Raw genomic sequence first — 13,075 nt, 5'->3', positions numbered from 1 at the left:
TTGCAAGGAATAAAGACTTAGCCAGCCAACCTTTCCCTATCATTCAGGGCATCAAGTCCTGACAGTCGCTTGGCAAGGTCACAATGCCCAAGCTGAAACTTCCCATTTAAAACACTTTACCCAGCGCCTCTCAGCTCTCAGAAACACCAACATATTCCGAGATGTAGCCAAATGATTCTGGCATCTTTCCCAGGAATGACCATCAACCATTCTTTGTGAAAGAGCGACTCCCTGGCTGCCAGCTACTCTGGCTGTTCCCAGGGGAGCCTTCAACTGGAGAATGGGAGCAGGATCCAACGACCTTCCATCCATCCTTCCTTGCTCCAGGGAGGAGGGGAGGAAGCTTACTGTTACTCGATTAATCTAGTATTGGCCGTACATTGGCAAGACCAAGCACAGACCTGGCAACCATTTCGAGAACCATTTGTGCTCGGTCTGCCTTGGTCTGTGGGATCTCCCAGTCCCTACCCCTTTTAACTCCCTTTTCCCCCGGTCACAGGCAGAACATGCAAACTCCATAAAGACAGCACCCAAGTTCAGGATCGAACCCAGGACGCTCGTGGTGCGAGGCAGCAGCTCTACCAGTTGCTCCACTGTGGGAGAATCTAGGACCAGAGAGCACAGCCCCAGAATAAAAGGACGTACCTTTAGAATGGAGATGAGGGAGAATTTCTTTAGCCCAGAGGGTGGTGAATCTATGGAATTCATTGCCACAGACGGCTGTGGAGGCCAAATCATACGGTATTTTTAAAGCGGAGATTGACAGGTTTTTGATTAGTAAGGACTTCAAAGATTATGGGGAGAGGGCAGGAGAATGGGGTTGAGAGAGAAAGATAGATCAGCCAGGATCAAATGTCAGACCAGACACGATGGGCCGAATGGCCTAATTCTACTTCTGTGTGTTATGGTCTTATGGAAACATTGCTTTACATTATAATTGGGGGGGGGGGATACATAAGTATGGATCGATTCCACTCCTCGTCTTAAGATTAAGAGAAAATAACCCCAACTACCTGATAATCATGCAGAGAATCCATGCCTGCTGACCTTAATGCAGAAGAGGATCATTGCACTGATGCTGGTGTAACAGGTTTATAATGACAATCTTTTCCTCTGTTTTAAGCTTTGCCGCAGTCAACAAACAACCTCAGTGTTGGTACACACACCAAATAAAAATCTTCAACGTTCATTATCATAAACAATGTAAAAGGCTTCAACAAAGAGCTGGAGGCTGATTGTTTCTAGACACATCAGTGAATTTAAAAGCAATAAGCCAGTTCTCTGACCTGCGAGTGGGAAACTGGCTGGTGCAGAATGAAGGAAGCCCAACCTACTGGCTGGTGCAGAATGAAGGAAGCCCAACCTCTCCCCTGGCATGATATTTAAACCTGGAGCAGTCTCCCAATCACAATCCAGGCCTTGCTTCCATCCACCACAGATTTCCGTTTTAATAACTGGACAAATGGGAAGGGTGTTGGATAATAAATGTCAGGAGCTTGGAGGCATTAAGCCAACATATTGCCCTGTGCTCCTTGAAGGCAGCATTTTATACCAAAAATTAATGGAGAATAAAAAATCGACTGACACAGGAATTAAATAATGATGTTAACCCTTGGTACCGATGGCCTGTATCCGTGGGTGGCATGATGGTGCAGCGGTAGAACTGCTGCTTTACAGTGCCAGAGACCCAGTTTCGATCCCAACTACAGGTGCTGTCTTTATGGAGTTTGCACATTCTCACCGTGTCCGCGTGGGTTTTCGCCGGGTGCTCTGGTTTCCTCCCACAAGCCAAATTGGACAAAGGTAGTGGTTGTGACAGACTGGGGGGGGGGGGGGGGGGCAGAATTTCACGAGGTGTACAAACACTGGTAAAGACTATTGAAGCAAATGGTATATTTGGCATATTGAGGAAAGTGACAATCCTACTGTATAGTGAAGCACACACTCCAATACTTAGTATCATCACTGAACTGTATGCAAAAAATAAATTAACTGTACTTGGCTCCTAATGACAATAATGCACCATTGAATGTACACACACACACACACACAAGGCAATTGTATGTACTCATACAAGGCAAATTCCTTGTATATTGGCCAATAAACTTATTTATTGAACCATATTCCTTTAGACTTGAGATACAGTGTGGAAACAAATGCTTCGGCCCACTAAGTGCCGCCGACCACCAACACCTCCGTTACACTAGCACTATCCAACACACTAGGGACAATTTAAAATTCTTACCGTAGCCAAATAACCTGCAAACCTGTACGACTTTGGAATGTGGGAGGAAACTGGAGAAAACCCACGCAGTCATGGGAAAAACGTGCAAACTCTGCACACACAGCACCCGTAAGTCAGGATTGCACACGGGTTCCTGGCGCAAGGCAGTGGGTTTACCGGGTCTACTGCTGTGCCACTCTGCCTGTTGTGCAATGTTCTGTGCTGGGCTTGCTTATAGAGAGAGCGATACAGCAAGGAAACAGGCCCCTCACCCTACTCATCCATGCCAACCTTATTTAACCTGTCCCACTTGCCTGTGCTCGACCCACATCTCTCCAAACCTTTCTGCTCCAAGGACCTAAGTGCCTTTGGATTGGGCGCGCGCAGCTCCCCGGGACACTCCCACCGCACGCACGGCTCCTCGCGACCCGTTTAAGGTCCCATTTAAATCTTTCCTCTCTAATCTTAAACCTGGGCCTTCCGGTATTTCACTCCCCGTCTTATAGGAGCACGACATGATGTTTGTTCGTGTAGGAAGGAACTGCAGATGCTGGTTTACACTGAAGATAGACACAAAAGGCTGGAATAACTCAGTGGGTCAGAGACTAGATCAAACATGGCCACTTTGTAACATAAACAAAATCTTTCCTATCCATGAACCTGTCCGAATGGCACAATCGCACGTGCCTCTGCTTCTGGCATCATTCAAGTGAATCAATAACTCCCCATACCTTCCAAAGTCCACTCAAATGGTTCATAAAGAAACCAGTACAGAAATAAAGGCAGATGGTGAAAGAACAGTGTTGTTCAAAGATGCTGCCACTGGCTGTCTGAATGATAACCCAGATGATCAGCTAAGTCACAGTAGAGGGCTCTGAAAAGACAATATGTCGCAACACAGTCCCTTCGGCCCACTGGCCATTGATCACCCACTCACAGTAGTTCTGTGTTACCCCACTTTCGCATCCACCTACACACCGAGGGGAATTTACAGAGGCTGAGCAACCTTGTAGGGCGGCACGGTGGCGCAGAGGTAGAGTTACTGCCTTACAGCACCGAAGGCCCGGGATCGATCCTGACAACGGGTGCTGTCTGTACAGAGTTTGTGTGACCAGGTGAGTTTTCTCCAGGTTCCTCCCACACTCCAAAGACGACAGGTTTGTGGGTTAACTGGCTTTGGTAAAATTGTAAATTGTCCCTAGTGGGTAGGAAGGATAGTGGGGGTGTACAGAGCGATCGCTGGTCGGCGCAGACTCGATGGGCCGAAGGGCCTGGTTCTACGCTGTCTCTCTAAAGTTTAACTATAAACCAGCATGTATTTTGGATGCCAGAGGGATCCAGAACAGAAAACCTACACGGTTACAGGGAGTGATTGAATGGCAGAGTAGACTTGATGGGCCCGAATGGTTCCTATCACCTATGACCTTACGAACGAGAGAATGACAAAGATCTTTCATTGCTGCTACACTCATTAAAAAGCATCAAGCTCGAATTGATTCAACACAAACTGCGTAGTCAGCAATGAATCGATTATTTCTTACACTCTCTGCAATAAAAGTGTGACAAAGTTACAATCACTCAACCATCTCCATCCAGAGAGTGCGAAAATAAATCAATGGACCACGGGGAGGTTGGTCGCTGTGATAAACAGCGGGCGGTAATAGGATGGCAATAAGCTAATTGCAAAGTGAAATTTGCTCACACTTTGGGAGCCTTGAAGCCCGGCTCCCTGTCACTCCGAGTGCCAACCTGCACTGAATCATGGCTGGCTCTGGCTCTCGTTAAAGCAACCACAATCGTGAAAGGAAATAGGCTCGAGTTTAGAAGTCTGTCACAGAATTATATTTATCCGTTAAGTACATGAATGAGTTATTGTCACATGTGAAATTCTTTGTTTTGCATACAATACACACGTACGCAAAGAGCCGCCACGTAAAGGCGCCGATAAAGCTACAAGAGCATTAATCATGGTCCCCCTTAGTCCTCATTACCCCCCCCTCAGCAGAAGTTCTCTAGGCGCGGAAAAGGTGGAAAAGAAGTAATCTCTGCTGAGGATGTATTCTCTGGAACATTAAACACTACTGGAGGAGCTCAGTAGGTCAGGCACCACCCGAGGTGCGAAATGGATGGAAAACATCAGTAGAAGATCAGCTCCTTTGGTGTATAAGATCATGCGGAAAAATAGATTGGGTAAATACACAAAGACATTTACCCAGTAGGGTTAAAAGGGAACCAGAAGACATAGATTTAAGATGGGAGGGGGGGGGAAGATTTAACAAGAACCCGAGAAGAACAACTTTTTTTTTTTTTTTTACACAAAGGGTGGTGGATGTATGGAACGAGCTGCAAGAGGAGGTGGTCGCGGTAGGCACTATCACAATGTTTAAGAAACATATAGACAGGTACATGAATAGGACAGGTTTAGATGGATATGAGCCAAAGGCAGGTAGATGGGGCATGTTGTCCCATTTCCACGATGTATGGCCCTAGGTGGTGGTGTGACAAAGCCTGCAAGTGATGGGTGGATACAGTTGAGGGGGGGGGGGGGGTTGGGGGGGGGGGGGGGGGGGGGGGGGGGGGGGGGGGGGGTGGGGGCATTATGATTGGCAAATGAATGGGCAACGGCTAGAGAGAGTCACAAGGGCAACAAAAGGAGACAAAAAAAAGAGACCAAAAAGGTGTACGGAGAAAAAAAAATGAAAGAGTGAATTTGAAAAGACTGAGGAAATTTGCAGAGCTCTGGGCAAAGGATAAGGGAATGGGATTAATTAGATTATGTTCTTTGTTGAGCAAGTAGGATGGACCAATGGATCAGGGTGAACAAAGGGAAGGCACAGACCTAAAACCTCACCTATCCACGTTCTCCAGAGATGCTGCCTGACCCGCTGAGTTACTCCAACATGTTGTGTCGTTCTGTGCATTATATTTCTATATTCTGGATCAAGCACTTTTAGGATATAATAGATACCAGTAAATAAGGCTGCAGAAAAGAATGGAACTGTTTTCTAACGTGGTAAAGATTTTTTTTAAATGCCGGAGCAACTCAGCAGGTCAGGCAGCATCTATGGAGAAAATGGATAGGTGACGTTTTAGGTCAGGACCCTTCATCAGATTCATTGCGAGGGGAGGGAACTGGAAGCAAGAAAAGACCCGGACACATCAGGGCAGCAACACATTACCTCAGACGGCGGGGTACTCAGATAGGCTAACGGTTGGCTAGGCATGGTGTGATCCCAAGAGGGAACTATTTTCTCAATTGTATCTACGACAAAGAGAAATGCTAAACCTAAATAGCTTACAGTTACACCAGAGTTAGGATGAAATGCCTTTAAGGTGCCTTGCTCTAGGGAAGAGATTAAGGCCAAGGAGAATTTCGAAGCAAGATTTCTGAAGGTGACACCAGCAACGTGATGCATTATTTTACGAGGAGCTGTTAATGAGGTGGAGTGTCTTTCTATCTAATTAAACCAGATTTAAATTCAAGATCGTGAGGGCTTTTCCCAAGACAAATAGTTGGCAAATCAGTAGATTGAGATAAATGCAAGATTGTTTCCGGGTTTTAAACGCATTTTATTTTGTAGGAATGGGGCAGCCTAGCAGAAACAGCAGTGGAAGCAGAATCCTTTCAAAGCTAATGAAAGGTGTTGAATAATTCTGAAGGTAATGGAACTAAGAGACACACCTATGTGGTAAAATTCTATGATCCCGTAAAACTATGACTTTAAACGATCGGATTTTTCAGAGTGCTGCAGTAAACTAAAATAGATTTGTACAGAGGAGAATAAATCAGAAGGCTGCAAGAATCTATTTGCCAAATTGGCACATTAATAGAGGCAGTTATATTCGGTGGATGTGCTACCCACAGCTACAAACAAGCATTCAAGAGCAAGAGGATTGTGGATGTTAGAAATTGGAATTAGAATGGGCAACACTGCCCGATCTTTAGTTTAGTTTAGAGATACAGCGCAGAAACAGGCCCTTCGGCCCACCGAGTCCGCGCCGACCAGCGATCCCCACACACTAGCATATCCTACACCAAGCCAATTAACCTACAAACCTGTGCACCTTTGGAGTGTGAGAGGAAAACCGGAGCTTCCCGGAGAAAACCCACGCGGTCACGGGGAGAATGTACAAACTCCGTACAGGCAGCACCCGTAGTCAGGATCGAACCCGGGTCTCTGGCGCTGTAAGGCAGCAACTCTACCGCTGTAGAGGGACAGTGAATGATCTTGTTTTGCTTGGTGGTCAATCAAAGCAGATAATACTGTACACCAATACAATTAAGTCAAACTAAAGTACAATAGGTAGAGAGAAAGGAAAGACACAGAGTGTGGAATACAGTTCTAATTGTAGTGCACCATTTCCAATGATTGCAATGGAATAGAGGTGAATCAGACAGTACCCTAGCTTATGGAAAGACTGTTCGGAAACCTGATAACAGAGGCAGAAGCTGCTCCTGAGCCTGGCGGTGTAAGCTTACATGCTGAAATATCTAGAAACAAAGAAGTACAAACGCTGGTTAATACACAAATGGACACAAAATGCTGGAGTAACTCAGCAGACCAGGCAACATCCCCAGAGAAGGATAGGTGACGTTCCGACTGAAGAAGGGTCTCGACCTGAAACTTCACCTTTCCATGTTCTCCTGAGATGCCGCCTGACCCGCTGAAATACTCCAGCACGTTGGGTCTAGCCATACCAGCATCTGCATTTCCTTTGGCTGAGTAATTTTAAACTTTAGCTGGACTTTACTTAATTACGAGGTTGGAGAATTTTGGTGCATATTTTAAATGTTCCAGGCAGGCTGATTATGAAATCCTATCCATCTGGGTTAGATGCATAAACCCTCATAAACAGATGACGAGACGACTTTAATGATATATCCGTGACCTAGAATCTGACAAAGCACGAGTAATCTTCCCTTTTCAAGCACGATTCAAGTTACAATGTCCGCCTGCCATCTCCACGTGATTGACTGGGCAGGACTGAGTGACCCAACACACCACGTGGGGTGTCAGCCGCTTCACAAGCGTGATCACTGTCACGTCTACTTCTGTGCGACTCGCACATACGGATCTTTCACCGGTCCCACATTCCTGCACTGATATCAGTGAAGGGAAAGAGTCATCAATTTCAGCAACACAACACATCTCCACAACATTCCCCTTCCCCCAGTTAGCCCATGTCACAACAATGAGATGCAGAGGATAGGGGGACTAGTATAGTTTAGAGATACAGCCTGGAAACAGGCCCTTCAGCTCATCTTTGCTAAGCCCTTTGTTAAACCTCAAAGGGAGACAACAAGTTAGCTCCAAGTCTCACCCAACTCTTGAATGACTCTGTAGACTTGATGGGCAGCTGGGTGGTGCAGCACCAGAGGCCTGGGGGTTTGACCCGAACTATGGGTGCTGCTGTCTGTACAGAGTTCGTACGTTCTACCTGCAACCGCATGGGTTTTCTCCGGGTGCTCCGGTTTCATCCCATGTGTCGAAGATGTACAGGTTTGTAGGTTAAATGTCGGTAAAATTGTTAATTTTTTCCCTAGTGTGTTGGATAGTGCTAGTGTACAGGGTGATCGCTGGTTGGCGCGGACTCGGTGGGCCGAAGGGCCTGTTTCCGTGCTATAAGTCTAAAGTGTAAGGGCTGAATGGCTTAATTCTGCACCTAATGTCTTAGGGTCTTATAAGTCGCAGAGAAGGTGAGGGAGGGATGCAGAGGACAAATGGAATACCTGTAATAGATTGAGGATGTAGTTGGGGCGAGGACAAGCTACTATTGAGGATGTTAAAAGAGTGATAAGGAAGTGTAATGCGTTCCAAATAGCTGGTCAATGTCCTAGTGGATAGGGAACCAAAATGCTGCCTTAAATCCAAAACTAAGTAAGTAAAACTGAATAGGATGGTAAGAGACACAGAGAGACTTTAGAGATACAGAATGGAAACAGGCCCTTCGGCCCACCAAGTCCCAGCTGACCAGCGATCACCAGCACTATCCTACACACTAGGGACAATTTACAATTTTACCAAAGCCAAGTGACATACAAACCTGCATGTCTTTGGAGCATGGGAGGAAATGGGTAAAGCTACTGCCTCCAGCATCACGGACCTGTCTGTGTGGAGTTCGCCTGGTCTCCCTGTGACTGCTTGGGGTTCCTCCCACATCCCAAAGACGTGCAGGTCTGTAGGTTTATTGGCCCTCTGTATGTCACCCCTTGTGTGTAGGGAGTGGATGAGAAAGTGGGATAACGAACTGTGCGAATGGGTGATCGAGGTCAGCGTGGACTCGGTGGACCGAGGAACTGTTGTATCTGCAAACTTAGCTAAATTCCCCCTGAATATTCCCGTTCAAAACAGTTAGTAATAGCAAAGGAATGGCACAAAGAGTCAGTGACGCATCCATTCTGCTCCTTCATTCCAGCAAAATTAGGCCATTTTCCCCACATCCCATCAAATCTGTTCCACCATTCCATCATGGCCAATCTATCTCTCTCTCATAACCCAATTCTCCTGCCTTTTCCCCATAACCTTTGACATACTACCTAATCAAGAACCTATCATTCTCTGCTTTAAAAACATCCAATGCCATCAAACGCTCATCATACGCAAACTCAACATCCCTGGGATTATTCTCGTAAACCTCCTCTGGACCCTCTCCAATACTGGGAAACAAAAGAGAAAGAGAAATCAAAAGGTCAACAACTTTTATATTCTTTAAACCAGAAATGCTTATTCTATTTCCACACAGATGCTGCCTGAACTACTGAGTCTCCCACCATTTTGTATCAAAACCCTTTTTGTATCAGACATGCATCTTGCATTCAATTGTCACTGCTTCGGTATACTCCTAGCCGATCTCTTTGTTCCACCTCCTGTAAATGGTCACATGGATCCTCCACAGTCCAAACGGTAAGGCACAATATTACCTTGTCTGTTCTATAGAGTAATACAGCATAGGAACAGGCCCTTCAGCCCACCTTATCCATGCTGCCCATTGTACCTATCCACAACTTGAGTCCCAAGAAAATACACCAACCACCTCTAAACGTCGATGCCCGCTACCAGCCGGATAATGCACGCCTTGGCACACTCTCCATCCTCTCATCCCTATAAACCCCTGTTATATCAGCATTTAGAAGATTGAGGGGGGATCTTATAGAAATTTACAAAATTCTTAAGGGGTTGGACAGGCTAGATGCAGGAAGATTTTGGGGAAGTCCAGAACAAGGGGTCACAGTTTAAGGATAAGGGGGAAATCTTTTAGGACCGAGATGAGGAAAACATTTTTTCACACAGAGAGTGGTGAATCTCTGGAATTCTCTGCCACAGAAGATAGTTGAGGCCAGTTCATTGGCTATATTTAAGAGGGAGTTAGATGTCGCCCTTGTGGCTAAAGGGATCAGGGGGTATGGAGAGAAGGCAGGTACAGGATACTGAGTTGGATGATCAGCCATGATCGTATTGAATGGTGGTGCAGGCACGAAGGGCCGAATGGCCTACTCCTGCACTATTTTCTATGTTTCTATGTTCTTCCTAGCCCAGCCTCTTGAGCCAATGGTGGAATGCATTGCCACAGATGGCTGTGGAAGCCAAGTCATTGGGTATTTTTCATTAGTAAGGGTGTCAGGGGTACGGGGAGAAGGCAGGAAAATGGGGTTGGGAGGGAAAGATAGGTCAGCCGCGATTGAATGGCGGTGTAGACTCAATGAGCCGAACAGCCTAATTCTGCTCCTATGACTCATGGACCTGACCATCTCCAATATCTCTTTCCCAGATCCCAAACACAAAACATTAACTCCTCCTTCTTTCTATATATGCTGCCTGACCAGCTAAGCATTTCCAGCCTTTTCTGGTTTTTTTTAATTATTTATTTCAAAAATTAACTTTATTCAGAGTAAAAATACTCAAAACAAAAAAAAAATAAAATCATACATTCACAGCATCTTTACATTCAATAGTGTCAAACTCAGTAGTGTTCGCACTCGTCTTTAAACAAAACACCTTTGCCACTCGTGTGGCCCCCTGGGGTATTTTCCCCACTCAGAAGGCAGTAGGTATATGGAACGAGGAAGTCTGAAGGATCCAGAGGAAGTTTGAAGAAGGGTCTCGACCTGTGACATCACCCATTCCTTCTCTCCAGAGATGTTGCATGTCCCGCTGAGTTACTCCAGTATTTTGTGTCTATCTTCGAGCTGCCAGAGGTAGTCGAGGCAGATACTCTACAGTAATAGCATTTAAAAGACACTTGAACAGGTACATGGATGGGAATTTTTTAGAGGGGCTATGGGCCAAACGGGATTTGCAGCTTTGTAGGGCATCCTTTTTTAATTTTTTTTATAATCAACTCTATTCAGAAATATACAAAACAAAAACTCATCACAATTACATTAAACAGTGTCATATTCAGTGATATTCACACCTGTCTTTCAACAGCATGGATGAGTTGGCAGAAGGGGAGGTAGTTGAGGCAGGTACCACAGGAGGCAGTTGAGGGCAGGTACTATAACAATATTGAAAAGCCACTTGGGCAGGTACAAGAAAACGTTTTGAGGGTTAATGAGCCAAACACGGGCTAATGAGGTATCTTGTTTTTTTAATTTCAAAAATCAACTTTATTCAGGAATATACAAAACAAAAGCTCGTCATAATTACATTCAAGTGTCATAGACACAAAAAGCTGGAGTAACTCAGCGGGTCAGATAGCATCTCTGGAGAAAAGGAATAGGTGGCGTTGGCATACACGGCATGGACGAGTTGGGCCGAAGGGCCTGTGTCCGTGCTGCATGACTCTCCAAACCCAATGTCTTTAGCCAAACCAATGGAGTCACCCACGCCATCTCAGTTGGCTCAGCGCTTGGCAACAACACAGGACTATCCCGGGAGCTGTCTCTCTTCCTCATTCTCTATCTAACCACCTCTATCACAACTAAATGAATTGTTTTTGGAGGCACCCCACCGCTCCTCCCCATTTCCCCGACGGACCACGGCAACTCCTAATGAGTTTAAAGTGGCCTCGGGGAAAGAAATAGACAAGTGCGTGCAAGAGTTGCTATTGCACACACAAAACATGAGACACACGCTTCCGCCCCCCCCCCCTCCCTCCTTCCCTGCCAAGGTCACATTGAACTGACAGTGTTAGATGATACTGATTCTGTAAACAACGAACATTTTTACAGGGGGAGGGCAAGAATAAAAAACACTGATTTAAGAGCTTCATAAACTCACCTTGGTGCGAGCACAGTGCCGAAGATGAAAGCGACAGAGCCTCAGATAGATGTGCAACTAACTGGACGACACCGTCCTTGATAAACCTGCCCTGCTAACGTCACGCCGAGGTAGAAAGAAGGGACGGAGAAAATAGTCTTCTTGTGCTAAAATACAGCTTGGATCAGATACAAGACCCGCACAGGACCGTCTCCCAAGAATTGCACCTTGTCTCGCGGCACCGTTCGGCGCATCAATTTCCTCCTGCCTCTTGTTAATTTCCGAAATAAAGTACGACTCGCCGGGCTCGACTATAGGAGAGGGGTGTTCGACACCAAAACTGTATCTCATCCGACCACTAAAGATCTGTGCGAACCCTTCCTTTCCAACAGTCTACCCCGACTGCGACCGGGAACATATCAACAAACAATTGGGGGTTGGGGTGGGGGAGGTAAAGAACACACTATTCATTTTCACTTGGGTCTTAAACTTCAACCCCCATTCTTCTCCCCCCCTATCAGTCGTCAATCTATCCGAGGCGACGCTGGGAATATTTTAACGTGTTTTATTTTTGGCTCAAAGTGGTTTACAGTCGAATTATTTGTGTGTGAGGGCGAGCGAGCGAGCGAGCGACCGGCCGGCTGTGGAGTGAATGGGCCACGTGTGCGATGTATCCATTCCTCAACATTCCATGTTGTATCAGTTGATACAAATTGTATCGAGTACTCACTGTCAGCCTGGCACGTCGCTGGGATTCAGCCGGAATCGAGCTGTCGTTATCTTTGCTTGCTTCTTGCAGTGGGGATCTGGTGGAAGCTGAACTGCGATTGAACGACGGCGTCACGCCTCAGCTGAGAGAGGAATGGATAAGGAGCAAAATGGGGAGGGAACACAAAAACCTGCAAGCCGCATTGAGGGGGGGAAGCGTAAGTCACTATGGCAACGGGCTGCAGAGAATGACTCCACCAAAGATCAGATAGATCACTCCTGCTACGCAACGGAACGTGGACCTTTTTTTCATCCATTTCCGTAACCCGACCCGACTCACAGTGTAATCAACGTTGCGGGAGAACAGTTTGTGTTAATACATTAAAATTCTGAAAATGAGGAGAAGATTTTTACCAAATAACTTTTATTTTTACGAGGATGTTTCCGTAACCGGCTTCCGCCTCCGCACTAGTTATCTTTGCTCCGCTATGGGATCTTTGGTGTGGAGACGGGAGGCGGTTACGGAAATGGGGCCTAAAATTACCCATGAATCTGCCCATGACCGTACTACGTATCAAAGATACTATAGCAGAGCTGTAGGATCTTTGCTATGTATAGGGTGATTTCACCAAAGGTCAAATGAGCGTAGATCCCCCCACACGTGACCGAAAATTTTAACTGGAGGACATATGTCAGTTCGGTACATGTTAGTGAATGGGGAAACACGCACTTTCCCACCCGTTAAAAACATGGAAAACGGCCGATTTTTGAGCTGAAATTTTCTGTGCTAGTCGGAGTGACCGTGAAGCACAGCGACCTAAATTTTAAGGCAAAAAAAAAGATAGAAAGTAAGGTTTACAAGAGGGAACTGAAAGTAGAAAACAGCGGAAGTGAACAGCCGACATTTGCCGTGGAGATTTAAAGATCCAAAATATCGGGAATT

The 13,075-nt window shown here is 46.0% G+C and overlaps 1 protein-coding gene across 6 annotated transcripts in view; it reads right to left on the bottom strand.

Moving 5' to 3' along the window:
- Positions 1-12,525, bottom strand: part of LOC129707285 (protein NDRG3-like) — a 71,977-nt gene extending 59,452 nt beyond the window's left edge. For 2 of the 6 annotated variants that reach the window (XM_055652211.1, XM_055652206.1), the window contains exon 1: positions 12,155-12,525. The gene's annotated coding sequence lies outside the window, so the exon portion shown is untranslated. Of the gene's footprint in view, positions 1-11,445; positions 11,690-12,154 lie in introns of those variants that run through there. The other 4 variants (XM_055652212.1, XM_055652213.1, XM_055652209.1 and 1 more) reach the window with 4 other exon arrangements.
- Positions 12,526-13,075: the final 550 nt, after the last annotated feature.

The sequence above is a fragment of the Leucoraja erinacea genome, chromosome 21, assembly GCF_028641065.1.
Source record: "Leucoraja erinacea ecotype New England chromosome 21, Leri_hhj_1, whole genome shotgun sequence".
In the NCBI taxonomy this organism is placed as follows: Eukaryota; Metazoa; Chordata; class Chondrichthyes; order Rajiformes; family Rajidae; genus Leucoraja; species Leucoraja erinaceus.
The sequence above is the reverse complement of the archived record's forward strand: the minus strand, read 5'-3'. Positions and strand labels throughout refer to the sequence as shown.